General features: G+C 41.0%; 2 protein-coding genes across 2 annotated transcripts in view; one reads left to right on the forward strand and one right to left on the reverse strand.

The window, feature by feature from the left end:
* LOC311034328 (uncharacterized protein) overlaps positions 1–15,653 on the forward strand; it is a 492,900-nt gene that overhangs the window by 393,385 nt on the left and 83,862 nt on the right. The gene's annotated exons all lie outside the window — the stretch shown is intronic.
* LOC311034893 (solute carrier family 24 member 2) overlaps positions 1–15,653 on the reverse strand; it is a gene marked incomplete at both ends in the record, with an annotated part of 62,181 nt that overhangs the window by 43,920 nt on the left and 2,608 nt on the right. The window lies entirely within an intron of this gene.

Raw genomic sequence — 15,653 nt, forward strand, 5'->3', positions numbered from 1 at the left:
CTCTCTCCCTCTCTCTGCCACCCTCTCTCACCCATTTTGCGACGATAATGATGATCTTCAAGGAAGGAGGGAAAAGATGCACAACAAGTCAAGAAGCCATCTACTTTCTAATTAGTAACCCCTTCATTTTTCTAACAAGCAGAACTAATTACAGGAGCTGCCACAGTGCTGATTTCCCACAAGGCGGTGCTCCATATGCCCACCAGGACTAAAGCAGAATTGCTTCCTCTTACCTTCCTCCCCACAAGCCAATCACAACAGAACCTCTGTGGCTGCTAGGAGGCAAGTAGGGGAACAAAAAACTGCTGTGTCATTTTCACAAGTGAATGCAATCCCCAAAAGCTGTGTTTAATCAAGGTGGCCTGTGTATGTTTTCCCCTTCTAGTGTTTTGCTGTTTGTCCAGTGGTTATGGCAGCAACTGTGTGCATGAATGAGACAAAAAGGAATCCCTCGCGTTAAGCTCTTACAGTCGAAAACCAGCTCAAGGTGCATCCATATAGGATTAGTTGAAACAATGGCATTATAACCCGCAAGATACAAAAGCTATGTGTGTTTTGTCTTGTGTTGAAGGGCGTATTATTTGAATGCATATCCGCTAACTGTGTGCGCGCGTGCGCACGCATGCGTGCCTGTGTGTGTGTGTACCTTACATGTCGTATTTGTTTACTTCACACTGTTCACACAAAGCTCAGAGTACAATTTCACTGCCTGTAATGTTGCTGTGCAGGCTGTATGGTGTGTGTGTGTGCAGTGCACTGTGCTCGTGACAGCAAAGCACTTGAACTTAAGCAAAATCAAAAGCCTTATCTCGGGGGCGGAGATGGAAGGGGAAGAAGAGGAAGACAGCATCATCGTCTGCTTCCATCACTGTCAGCGGCCCATGGCCAGGCTGACCAGTGCAGCACTTAATATGTGGGGAAGGAAGAGGACTGCTGCTGCTGCCGGAAACCCGTGCAGGTCACCTTGGTGGGCTGGAGTGGGGATGGGGTCAATTGTGTGTGTGTGTGTGTGTGTGTGTGTGTGTGTGTGTGTGTGTGTGTGTGTGTGTGTGTGTGTGTGTGTGTGTGTGTGTGTGTGTGTGTGTGTGTGTGTGTGTGTGGGGGGAGGGGGGAGGGGGGCGGGGGGAGCCAGATGCTCATGTTCCTCCCTCATAGATGGACCAGACGAGTGGAGAGAGGGCTCTCTTGGACGAGAAGAGGACCGGGGGGAGAGGGTCATGGCGAATGCGTTGAGCCACGGAGCTTTTCCTAATTAGCTCATTAGAGACCGTCTGATTGCAATCATGCCCATTTTGAAGGGCAGTGGAAATCTTGTAGGCTTCATTCTCAGACGTTTTTGGTGAAACCAGTCAACAGTGGTCATCTGTGGGACATATGTATCTCTGTCGCCTCAACGACGGAGAACGAATGAAGTAATGTTAGCACCGCCTCGGCCACAACTCTAGGATGTATAGGCTCTCTCCATCTCATGAGCTTGGGTGTCATCTCATACACCCCTGAGATAAGGATATCGGTGTCCTTCACTCTTTTTTTTTTTACAGTGGCGGGTACATTAGCTAATTCGACCACAGTTCACAAAAATAGCCCTTAATCGATAGGGCTTTCAGTTTCTTGCTATAGCCTCAGTGCTTCACCTTCTCCTCTTCATCACCGCACCCTGACCGTACCTTCAGTCTCTCCCTTCCTGACCAAATATATCCCTGACCGTACTCAAGAATAGCGGAAAAACAAACAAAAAAACAAGCCCTCCCTGGATAGCTTTACCTGCATCAGAGGTGCCCGCACATCTGAATATGGATACGAGAATGTCTTAACCTTGTTGTCCTTGGGAAATTAGCATGAATAAATCTGATTCCTAGAGTAAAAGACTGGTAAAGAAGATTCATTTCAGTGTGATCCATAGTGGGCAAATTATTTTGCATTTGGTAAATGGTAGTAATTTATTCAACAATTAGTCAGCCCGTTTCCATTTATCCCAAAGATTGAGTCTGAACATGACGTTGTTTGGATCTTGGATGACAGAAATGTTAGAACTTCTATCTATGGGTGCTGAGCAAATTCATCTGACCATCTGTTCACCCAGAAGAGCTGAAACAACACCAAGGCCTAAAACAAATTGACTAGAATCAATGGGAATGGCCTCTGTTGAAAAGACAACAGTTTAAGCTATTCAGAGCTGCCCGGAGCACTTCATACACACACCCACACTCATTAAGCATCAAAGAGAGAGGCTCCGTGGAATGACCCTTAAATGGACCCTCTCTCCTCTTCCTGGGCCATCATCAACCAAGCCGCTTTTGACACAGCCTTACGCCTCTGGTTCTATAGTCTCCCCAGCTCTAGATTATCAAAACAGCCATATATCTCTGACGCAAGGTCTGTAATCTATGCCAAAGCTACTAATCTATTTCAGGAAACCATCCTCTATCTGTGGGCTGTGTAGTAGTAGTGGGTGATGTTTGAATGTCATCGCCGTCAGGCAGAAACCTTGTATGTCCAAAGCAGGAGGAGAAAAAAACAGAAAAAAGAAAAACAAGAATCCGTGTACCACAGGATCCAATGTAATTATTTAGTCACAAGCTCTTATCAATAATTTTCATTGGTTAAATATTTCAGACTTAACCGCTTTCAACGTGGTCATTATACAGTAGGTGAAGATTTTAAATCTTTTTAAAGGTTAAAACAAAAGTGGCGAAAATAGCAGATCTATAAGCTCACAATGCGGCGCAATGCAACGCGTTGTAAGCTTGTAGATTGTGTATTTGTGCTACTTTAGCATGGCAAGTATGAAATAGGCTATTCTTTCATTTGAAAAACAGAAACAACAAACAAAAACAAGAAATATGGAGATACAAGGTTTCTTCCCAACGGCTAAGATGTGCTAAATAATGGAGCAATTCTTGTGTTGCTCTCCATGGTGCTGAACAAGAACCATGGAGAGTAAAAAACAAAGACAGGGTTCACTCACTAGAAGTGGATTGTTTGATTAACAATACTTGTTCCTTTCATAGACAATCTAAAGAAAAAACACCCCCTTGAGACACTGATGTCTCAAGGGCACTCATCCGTCTTCATTGCATGACTATATTTTAAGTATACCTAGCTACCTTTATTATTATTATTATTATTATTATTATTAATCTTAGCTGTGTCTCTCCACTCTTACCTGTGCCGGTCTGTCTGTCTGTCTATCTGTCTATCTAGTTTAACCCATTAAGACCTGAAGCCGATTCTACATGTCTCCTAAATCTCAACAGCATTCTGAAAAACGCATGTTTCTATATCAGTGGTGCTCAATCTTTTTCATGTCAAGGACCCCCAAAACTATATGGCCGCGGACCCCCATCAAAATATGTTGTTCCAGGGCCCCCCAGAAGCAAAGATTTGAGTTAAAAATGTTTGCTTTAAAAATATAAGTATTCAAAGATTTGCACACATTTTCACGATTTTTCAAAAATAGCAGATCTACAAGCTCATAGCGCGGCACTCGGTGCCGCGCTATGAGCTTGTATATCTGCTATTTTTGAATAGCCCAAAGTGTAAAATAATGCTTTTTAGCTCAAATCTAAAAATGACACAGTTCCAGGTCTTAATGGGTTATAACTATTATTACCTAGCATTTTCAATCTAAAAAAAGGAGCACTAAGGGATCAGATGGAGTCTGAAGAGGTGAGTTTTCAGACTGCTGTGGTCCACTGAAAGATATGGAGTGACCTGGGAAATGACATTGGAAGGCCTACTTGCATTAGTGTCAAGGAGCCTATAGTGACAGTCCTGCCTCATTCTATAAACACCAAACAGTATGTTAGACGTGGACACCGGCAGCACTGGGTCTACTTTTTTGCAGGTCTCACAGTTTTACTTGGCACAAAGTAGGCGTCTGTCCAGGCTATTTGTGTGTTCAGTGACTATAAGGGGACGTCAAGCACCACTGAATACAATGGATATTTACGAAAGAGGGCGGTTTTCTTTCCGATGAGAAGCTATGAGTAAAGGAAGTAGCTTCTCCGTACCCCATTGAGGGCAACATTTAAAAAGCAGCCGTAATCACTTATGATGCAAATGAGCGCGTCGCTTACGCAATAACTCCCATTCAGCATAAATAAATTATAAAAGAGGGAGAACCAGCAGTGAACGACGTCACAAGGAGAGCTCACAAAGTAACTGCAGACAGCAACAAAAGTAGATCTAGCCTAGAACAGTGCTGTGTCCTAGTTTGTATTGTTTGGTTCGAGCCCACTGCGTGCGTGTGAGTGCGTGTGCATGTGTGCGCGCGTGCGTGCGTGTATGTGTGTGCATGCATGTGCACGCATTTGGTTGGTCTGTTACATTATTCCCAAGAATACTTGTATCTCTATTGTCCAGTCAACCAGGCACACAACAAGGTATAAAAAATAAATAATAATTACTGCCACTACAATATTACGCCCCACCGACCCCACCCCCTCACACACACGCGCACCACACACACACACACACACACACACACACACACACACACACACACACACACACACACACACACACACACACACACACACACACACACACACACACACACACACACACACACACACACACACACACACACACACACACACACACACACACACGCCCACAAGGAGCCACAGCTGGAATGGATGATACAACTTGGAGTCCTCATCGTCATGGTGAGATCAAAGTAGCAGGCTTTTCTATTTTTAAAACCTTATTGGATTTTGGCTCTGTTTTCACTGGCACAAGCTCATGCACCAAAGTGAATCTGTTTCTCTGTGTGACAAGTCAGTGTGCGTGCGTGCGTGTGTGTGTGTGTGTGTGTGTGTGTGTGTGCGTGCGTGCGTGCGTGCGTGCGTGCGTGCGTGCGTGCGTGCGTGCGTGTGTGTGTGTGTGTGTGTGTGTGTCCGCGTGCATGTGTGCGGGAAGGGCTGTGCATGAGTACACGCACGTGTGACCTTGACAGCTTGCATTCCCCTTTGCTCTTGTAAGCATGGCAGGCATCATGCGAAGTGACATTTCACTGATGACTCGTATGAATGGAGTCATAATGCGTTCTCGTTTGTCCTTGACAGAGTTGTTCCTCTTCTTTTTTTTTCTGCCTCGTCATTCTGTGCACCCGATGCTTCTAAATCCACTGTAGGGAACTGTGAGATTCCTCTGCATTTATTTTTTTCCATTTCCTGCATCACTAGCCTTCAGTGGTGGAAAGTAACTAAGTACATTTACTTAAGTACTGTACTTAAGTACAATTTTGAGGTATTTGTACTTTACTTGAGTATTTCCAAAACTTTTATTTCTACTCCACTACATCTCAGAGGCAAATATTGTACTTTTACTCCACTACCATTATTTGTATACATTAACCACTTTAGCCCTATTTTATACATAGGGACGCGTTGTGAGCTTGTAGATCTGCTATTTTCAAACATTTTAGTACTTTTACTTTTGCTACTTTAAGTACATTTTGATACCAATACTTTCGTACTTTCACTCAAGTACATTTTGAATTCCGGACTTCTACCCGTAACAGAGTATTTCTACATTGCAGTATTGATACTTTTACTTACTAAATAATTTGAGTATTTTTTTCCACCACTGCCGTCTAGAGATAAAGCACTTCTACTTCAAAAGAAGAACTCTATTTCAGCCTAGCTGCTACTACCACTACTACAATCTCTCTATTCAAGAACATCATAATACACACATACTCCTGCACATACCGCACATACCATATTCTCAAAGCATTTCCTCGAGTCAGTGACCTTGCCGAGAGATCTGAGAATGTGATTGTAGCAGGCAGCAAGGGGGGAAAAAAAGATATAAATAAAGAAAATTATTCTCATCTGGAAGGTAGGCCGTTATCGCTACCACCACATTGTTAAAAGAAGAGTTTATGCATGCCCAAGGCCCTTTATCGCGCTCATGCCTACTAACTGTATTTAAGCGCTTGTACACAAGGACAAGCTTTTCATTCTAAAGGACAAGGGCATATGTTTAATTCCAAATATTTTTCAACCAAACGATCTTGACAGCTGTTTTTTTTTTTGGTACGGCAAACCGCAGATGGCCATGGCCATGACGACGTCAAACAGATGGGAGTCTATCATTTCTAGAGTTGTTGTAGCCCATTGTTATACATCTGGACGTCACTGAAAAACAGTGAACGGTGACAGTAAACAGGGCCAAACTCCTATAGTCATCCCACACATGATTAACCCATTAAAAGCGGGAAAAGCATCTGTCTTTTTTTAGCTATATTTGTCATTATTATATATATACACCATTAAAATATATACTTTGGCTAGTCAAAAATAGCAGATCTACAAGATCATAGCGCGGCACTTCGTGCCGCGCTATGAGCTTGTAGATCTGCAATTTTTCGAGAAAAAAATCGAGAATTATGGCGCAAACTTTGAATATATATATATATATTTTTTTAAGCGATCATTTTTAACTCAAATCTTTTCTTCTGGGGGTCCCTGGAACAAAATATTTTCAAATAGGGGTGCACGGCCAAATACAATATCATTTTGGGGGTCCTTGACATGAGAAAGTTTGACAACCACTGATATGGCATTGGCAACATACGTGTTTTCAGAAGGATGTTAGAAGACATTTTTTAGAATCGGCTTCAGGTCTTTAATGGGTTAAAATACACCAGCAATGAGTGACTTCATCCCCTGGAATTATAATCCACAATGTGAAAGGGGTTTAGTCCGAGCCGCCTGGATAAAAGGTGGAAAATTTGCAGAACACACCACACACAAACTAGGCCCGTCACAACTATTACGTAATCGCCTATAATCGCAATTATTTGAGATAATCACAATTATTTCAGCATAATCGTCGTCATAATCGTTTCCATTCATGTGAATGAATTCATCTGTTGAAACATTGCGAAAATAGCAGATCCAGAAGCTCACAACGCAAGCTATTTTAAGGCATTAAATTATTAAATGCGTGGCTTGTTCATTGTCAGTTATTTCTTTGTATATTTAAAGTACAATTTTGAGGTACTTTTACTTTACTGGAGTATTTCCAATTGTCTATACTTTTACTTCTACTCCACTAACATCTCAGAGGCAACTATTGTACTTTTACTCCACTAACATTATTTGAAAACTTTAGTTACTAGCTACTTTGCAGATATAAATGATTACATTACAAACCACTAGCCCTATTTTATACCTAGGCTATTTGAAAATAGCCGATCTACAAGCTCACAACGCGTCGCATCGCGACGCGTTGTGAGCTTGTAGATCTGCTATTTTCAAATATTTTGTACATTTACTTTTGGTACTTTAAGTACATTTTGATTTTGACTTTTACTCAAGTAAATTTAGATTTCTGGACTTTTTACTTGTAAAAGAGTATTTTTATATTGCAGTATCGGTACTTTTACTTAAGTAAAGAATTTGAGTACTTTTTCCACCACTGCATGTACGCAGTATACATTATGCGCCTGTACCCAGTGCACAAATGCTCAAATTCCAGCAGGAAGGAAATAGTTTTGCTGCCTGTACACAGAATCCTCTTTGTAACCGATCTTCGAAGCGCATCCTCCCATTGGAGAGGTCTTGCCTCCGCTCCGTGATGCTATTTATAGCTTGGTAATGCATCAGAGGTTGCACCTTCCCATCGCTGTGGAACCAACAGCTGCCTCTGTGGTGCATGACGTTGGCTTATCCAACACGGAACGAGGAGAAGATAGCACGCCTCGAAATGTTGTGCTTGTGCGTTGGAACCTCATTCTGCATCCGTTCCACCTGCCCGTAGCCATCCCGACACGTATTTGAGATGTTCTTACCTACGCATTTAACCCATTGAGACCTGAAGCCGATTCTACATGTCTCCTAAATCTCAACGGTACTCTGAAAAACGTATGTTTCTATATCAGTGGTGCTCAATCTTTTTCATGTCAAGGAGCCCCAAAATTATATGTTTTTGGCCGCGGACCCCCATCAAAATATTTCGTTCCAGGGACCCCCCAGAAGCAAAGATTTGAGTTAAAAATGTTCGCTTTAAAAATATCTATATTCAGAAGATTTGCACACATTTTCACGATTTTTCAAAAATAGCAGATCTACAAGCTCGTAGCGCGGCACTCGGTGTCGCGCTACGAGCTTGTATATCTGCTATTTTTGAATAGCCCAAAGTGTAAAATAATGCTTTTTAGCTTAAATCTAAAAATGACACAGTTCCAGGTCCGATGTGATCCCGATTTTGGACAGTCAGCTTAGGCCACCAATTACCGATGTTTTGACTGTTACGGTATTTTGCATAAAGAACCCAAAAAAAGTGCAAAATCTTGGAATTATGTTCAACTTCACTAGAAGATTTGACTTTAATTATACAATGAACAAGCAAATAAGTAAATATACACATGAACAAAACCGTTTTATTTAACCACTTTCTAAAATAGCCGATCATGTGTAAAGGGTTAAAAATCTGATATATCAGCTGCATAATTGCTGATACCGAAGTTGTCAAAGATTATATAAAACATAATAGCAGGTAATGTATATTGGCCAAATGGATATATATAGTTTTGATCATCATCACTCTCAGGGTGAATGCAATGGGCGTGTAACTGTGGTTTTAAAATCCTTGAGGGTTTGAAAAGTTTAATTACACTGTGAATCAAAACTATTGCACCTCAAGTTTGGGAACTGGAAAAGGGTCTTAGGATCTTAATCCATTAAGACGGTGAACGCATCTGTGTCATTTTTAGATTTGAGCTAAAAAGCATTATTTGACACGTTGGCTATTCAAAAATAGCAGATATACAAGCTAGTAGCGCAGCACTGAGTGCCGCGCTACGAGCTTGTAGATCTGCTATTTTTGAAAAATCGAGAACATTTGTACAAATCTTTGAATATATATATATTTTAAAGCAAACATTTGTAACTCAAATCTTTGCTTTTGGGGTCCCTGGAACAATTTTTTTTTTAGATGGGGGTCTGCGGCCAAATCCATATACATTTTGGGGTCCTTGACATGAAAAAGTTTCAGAACCACTGACATAGCAACTTAAGTTTTTTCAAAAAACTGTTATTGTGATTTAGAAGACATTTTGTAGAATCGGAACCTCAGGCCTTAATGGGTTAAGAACGAACCAAGAGTGAAACAGTTCAGTAAGCACACAGTAAAAAAGAACAGACTACAAGGGAATAATTTTGGAATCGATAATGACAACCCAGTGGGGGGTTCGACAATCCTTCTCTATGCAAACCCTGCTCGCTGCCTTTCCCTAAAACCATGGTACACAAAGTGCTGGCTAATCTGATCTGCCTGAGCCAGTATTTTCAAAGGCATCCATTCAGTCCATCAGCTAAACAATGAGAGAGGCCACAAGATAACAAGATAAGCTGCAGGCCTGCCTGGCTAGGTAGGTGCTCCAGCAGGGGGGGTTGGTTGAGGGGTGGGGGTCTTTGCCCTCTGATGAAAGACCTTTCTAATGCCACGTACGGTGGCAATATATCCGTCGGTTGCCCGGCCCATCCATCCATCCACCACTTCAGTCCCGAATAAGCTTGGAAAGTTACAGTGTGGAGTTTAATGTGCACCTTCATGCTTCCCGGAGGTTGAACCCTACCGATTTTTGGTCTTTAGGCCAAAACGAAAGACACAAGAGATCTCAAAAAACAATTAAACTACCGTGAAATTAACCATTTGAGTTTCCCCCTAACCTTCCCTCTAGTGCCACCTTCAGACCAAAATGCATTTTGCTTTATTTGATTTATTCATTCATTCATTTAACCCATTGAGACCTGAGGCCGCGTCTAAAAAAATCTAAATCCTAAAAAAAAAATCGGAAAAAAATATATAAAAAAAAAATTCATGATTTTTCAAAAATAGCAGATCTACAAGCTCGTAGCGCGGCACTCGGTGCCGCGCTATGAGCTTGTATATCTGCTATTTTTGAATAGCCAAAGACATCTAAAGTGACACAGCTGCGTTCCAGGTATCAATGGGTTAAGTGTAAGAAAAGCTAAATAGTGGAAAGAGATAACCAAGCATAGAATGTCTATGCATGTAAACCAGAATGTGTGAACCAATACCTCGCCACCTGACCTGAGAATCTAAAGTCTCTGAGAGTGAAGCCAGTCGAGCCTTTTCCCCTCTCCTTCTGACCTTCAAGTGGTGCCCCACTATACTGCATTGCTCAAAAACCACCACATATTTGGCATGGGCATGAGCCAACATTGTCCCCTTAAGCTGCCATGCTGCAACCAGACTCAGAAGATTAAATGAAATGGACCATGTACCAAATGTAATGCGTCCAGTCCAATCTCATGGCTCCCAGGGTCATGATGAACGTTCTGACCGCATGGCCTTAGTTACACACACACACCATCACTACTACTGCCTCTCTGTGCGTGTACTGTATATAGCACACACACACACACTTGAACACAGAATCAGAGGTCACTTAAGATGTCCACTTAATCAGGCAAACACTAATAGTAATGGGGGAGGGGAGGGGTTAGAGTCAGACTTGTGACAGATGTGACTGACATGTGCTGCGCCGACAAGCAATGCAACATCAACAGACTGCACAGTTGAGAGTACGGTGGGGTGAACTAAAAGTAAAGATTTTGCCTTTATATTCTATAAGATATGAATTGATTTTAACCCATTAAGACCTGAGGCCAATTCTAAAAATGTTTTTTGGAAAAAATATAAAAAATATTTTTACACAATTTTTCAAAAATAGCAGATCTACAAGTTCATAGCGCGGCACTCGGTGCCGCGCTATGAGCTTGTATATCTGCTATTTTTGAATAGCCAAAGAAATCTAAAATGACACAGATGCGTTCCAGGTCTAAATGGGTTAAGACATTGGAAAAGTATGAGGTTGGCTGCCGATTTCCATCCAATCCAATACAATCCAACTTTATTTATAGAGCACATTTCAAAACAACAGAGTTGACCAAAGTGCTGCACAGTATAGGCATAACAACAATAATACAAATGAAAAACATAATGCGATACAGAAGAACAAACGCTACAATTAACCATGAATACAAATATCAATCAGGGTTAAAAGCCATTAAGGAATAAAAATGAGTTTTAAGATGGGTTTTAAAAACAGGTTAGTGTTTGGGAGCTACAACTGAGAAGGCTCACTTAGTGTTTCCATCTGACACCTATAGCTGAATCTATATTAACCCATTAAAACCGGGAAAGCATCTGCGTAATTTTAGATTTTAGCATTGGCTATTCAAAAATAGCCGATATATACAAGCTCGCAGCGCGTCACAATCTGCTATTTCTTTTTTTTACATTTTTAAAAAATCTTGAAAGTGTTATATATCAATTTGGGGGTCCTTGGCACGAAAACGTTAGAGAACTACTGATTTAGAAGCCGTTTGTAGAATCGGCCTCAGGTCTTAAGCGTCTGTCTGTATCCTTTTCAGATCATTAGCATGGAAGTCTTTCAGAGGGATAAGCTGCCATTTTCCAATCGTCAAACAACGACAACAACAGAACGACAATACAACTGGACATTAGTACCCCAAGCACCACAGCAGACAGTTTGTGAGGTTGTGTTCCATATAGTAGTTAGCTAGGGACCAAGTTCACACAGGTGACAACAGTGACTTTGGTAGTCAACGCAAAGGACCCTCGTTAGGGGGTTTGGGGGTGAATGTAGCAGCCCTATATTAAGCCCAGCCTAGTATTGCCCCTGGCCGAGGGAGGATTCCCCTTTGAGTGAGCGGTATATGATTGACTTCCCGTGCGGTTGTTCGAATCCAGGTTGTTATACAAGCTATATCATGTCTCCCAAACGTTGTCTCGCATTGTTATCATCAGTGGTAAGCAGAAGTTAATTCCCTATAGCATACCATAGCAATTAAATTAAATTAAATGTGTATATAGTGCTTTTTCAAACAAACTGTTTCAGTGTGCTTCATATGACAGACGGGAAAGTTACATACGACACATGTGCATAATAAATATGTATTTGCACGCAAACAAGCAGAGAAAGAGCTCAAAGAGAGCATGCCAGACCGGAAACAATTAAAAACTAGAAAAGTGCACTCCTCAGAGCACAGGTGTCCGCCAGGCCGGGTTGAATACCCAGGGCCCACAAACTTTCTAAGGCAGTCATAACCAATTGGAAAGCAATCTGAAACATCAGACTGATACATCTTGATAAAATTGTGTAATGATTTGTGGAGTATAGTAGTACGACGTGTGTTTTGAAGAAAACAAAATTTGCAACTCTGATTGTACGACCTACGGTTCAAGTGTTATAGGCCAAAATATGAAGTGGGCTATTATAGCACCACCACGAGGCACAATTTGAAATATTTGTGGTTGACAGAAACACTGACGGACACACGGACGGACGCGGACAGAGGCGACAAGGCCAGACAGATTCCGTTCTTTGGCCATCCGGCCTGGTGGGCACAAAAAGCCTAGATTTTGCATAATTTTTACATTGTCCAGGGAACAAACTGCCTCGGCTGACCTTTGGTCAACTCACAACATTTTGTCATATGTATGGTTGTGTTAATTGGATTGAGGGCTTATTGAGGATCACTTTTAATGAGGCTAGGTCACAGTCAAGTATCTGGTCATTGAGCTGACGAAGGAAGAATGCCTTTTAATGGGGACTAGCAGGCCAACTGAACCACCACCATAGTTGGTTTATACTGTACTTTAATAAGTGCAGATTTATCGATACAAATACTGTATATTCCTAACCACTGTGCTGCATTTTGTGATCATGATAACAATAATAATTATTAGTATCAAGGCTGGTCCGAAATATCTGGATACTTGCACGGCAGGTTGGTATTAGAACATATAATGTCAATATTATTCAGATGCTTCATTTGAATATATCTTTCTTTCCACTGAGAGAGCTTATGAGTGTATCAGCATATCAATCTGATTCTGGCAGCTTGTGTTTGTTTGAGCCCGTGTTGTGTGTCAGGGACTGTCTGGGGTAACACGTTGTTCCCTTTGGATAAATGGACTCAATGATCTTTATGAATACTAAACCTCTATGAACGAAGTCGCTTCACAATAACAATGTTGGTATAACTATAAGAATGCACAAATCAACTATTCAACTAATAGGTTTCACGCTCTCTTAATGGCAAGAGACAAGATGGTAATGCAGTGAATCTCTCACTCCGACATTGTTCTTGTGAAGCAGATTGTAAGTTGTGTATTCATAAAGAGCGAAATTTCCATTTGTCGGCAAGGCAGCACATGGTAGTGGCCAGTTAGGCTTGTCTGTAAATGGACACGTCAATATTTATAAAATACTTGCTCTAGTTAATCAACTGCAACAGCATCGCAACTGCAACTGCATCAACTGCAACACGACTGCAACTGCATCAACTGCAACACAACTTAATGCCAGTGCAGCTTTGTGTTTGGACGTTGTGATTGGCTATCGAGACTTACCGTATTTTACCATAAAGGTCTGGACTCGCCACAAGGAGCCTTGATTTGATTTCATTGGCTAATTAATTTAGAACACGTATTCGGATACTCGAATATCTGAAATTTGAGAAAAGGTATTCGAGACAGCCTTAAGTATTATTATTATTATTATTAGTATTATTATTATTATTACTACTACTACTACTAGTACTACTAATACTACTACTACTATTATTTTTATTATTATTATTATTAGTAGTAGTAGTAGTATTAGTAGAATTAGTATTAGTATTATTTATTAATTAGCCCTTTTATTTGGTCACAATGACTTTGGAAACAAAATTATATTATTGAACATTTGTATTGACAACTATTCTGAATAAATTAAAACATATTATTCACTATAGTACAATTATTACGGTACATTTTTGCAACTTTTTTGATTCATACCCAAAGGGAGGTGGGTGTGGTGGAGGTCATGATTTGGGGGTGATGTTGCTAAAGGGGGGGGGGGGTGTACAGTGACCGAGCAGAGCTGGAGACACACAGTTCTGAGTGCAAAGTATCGATAACATTGTGTGTCACCCCCGGGGCTGAAAGACAAATCCAGCAGCACCTCTTATCTGTCCAATGATCGAAAAGCAAGCCCTGGTTTTAGCATTCTGCGCTCCCTGACTGAGAGCAAAAGAGCATTATTTTCAGGAAACGAGAGACAACGCAGCAATCAATTATTGGGTTGATAAACAAATTTCATATTTGCGGTAGGCTAATACTTTCCTTTGTGACCAAAATAGAACACAGGACCATCAATTATGTAATGCCATGAAGCATAGCGGTCACCGAACAGCAGGAAATTATTGATGAATGAGTTCTGGAAGCACAATGTCACAGTATCAGCCATGTTACTTACAGACTCCATTGCACTTCCCAGTCCCTCTACTCTCTGAATAATGTTCTCATTAGCTCACAATGGGTACCGACACAACGCGCTTGCCAACCGACCTCCCAAATCTCAGCATGTGTCGCCTGTACCTCTGAGCCTTCTTGTCCTTTTGAGCCTGCTGGTGGCCCTGCCGGCAGTCGCATACCACCAGCAGGCTTTCTGTCTTTGAAGCGTCGACCCGAGGCCACCCCCATGCTTCCTGTCCTGCTGACTATGTATAGTTTCTGCCTATGCCAGCAATGTAATGTAAGCCAGCGCCAAATGTCATCATGTGTGCGTGTGGAGTCATTCCAGGTAATCAAGCAATCAAGCACAAGGGCATGGTGTCTAATGATACCAATTATTGTCATCCTTACGCCACATTAACACATGCTTGTGCACAGCTGTTTGTGAAAGTTAATAGCCTACTCATGATAGAAGTTTTTTTGGAAAACAACTGAACGAGCAACCCACACAATGGCTGTTCAAAGTGTAAAAATGGAATTGCAATTGACGAGCCCTTGGCTCGGCCAAGTTATTTGTTCTTCTTGGTAGGGCTTTATACAATACTTTCTCACCTCACTAACTTATCCTTTTTTCTTCCTATCCTTGTCACACATGTGCGCGCACACACGCACACAAACACACCTAGTGCATTGAAAATAACACTTGCATCTCGTATCCCAATGTTGTAAAAAAGAAAAAGAAAAAGGTATTTCAAACTATTAATATGTGTTCCCTTTTAATCCTGTAAGCCCAAGAGATCAAACTAAACAATAAAAGCTATTGAATTAGCATAATGTTCCCACTACAACAATGGCCCTTCAGTACAACATAGAGTTCAGTCATACAGTACACATAACATTTTAACTACTGTGTATGTGCACAATGGAACTGGACTTCAAAAGTTCAAATGGTCTCCGTATGGATACTTTTTGTAAATACTGGTTAAAATGGATATTACATATGAAAATAGTTCTGTGAAAGACCTGTAAAGAAGTGTTTTTTTTTTATGTATATCTGTATGTATGTACAAGTATGTGAATCTGTACTATGCGTGGGGATACCTTGCTTGATTTAATATCTCTATGTTATATACTTTTTATTTTTGTACACTTTACTGCTTGTTTTTTATTTCTATGTATGTATCTCTCAACGAAAGGACTGAAGTTACTTCAAATAAGGATCCCTCTCATTTCATCTGGACTGAATAGCCCTTAACATGAGAATGTTAACTTTGCCAGAAATGTACTAATTTAATGTATATGTGATGCCCAACATGACCTAACCTGCTCTAAGAAAAAGAAAATAAAAAGAAAGTTTAAAAAAA

Source organism: Gymnoscopelus microlampas (assembly GCF_963454915.1).
Source record: "Gymnoscopelus microlampas genome assembly, chromosome: 19".
NCBI classification, from domain to species: Eukaryota; Metazoa; Chordata; class Actinopteri; order Myctophiformes; family Myctophidae; genus Gymnoscopelus; species Gymnoscopelus microlampas.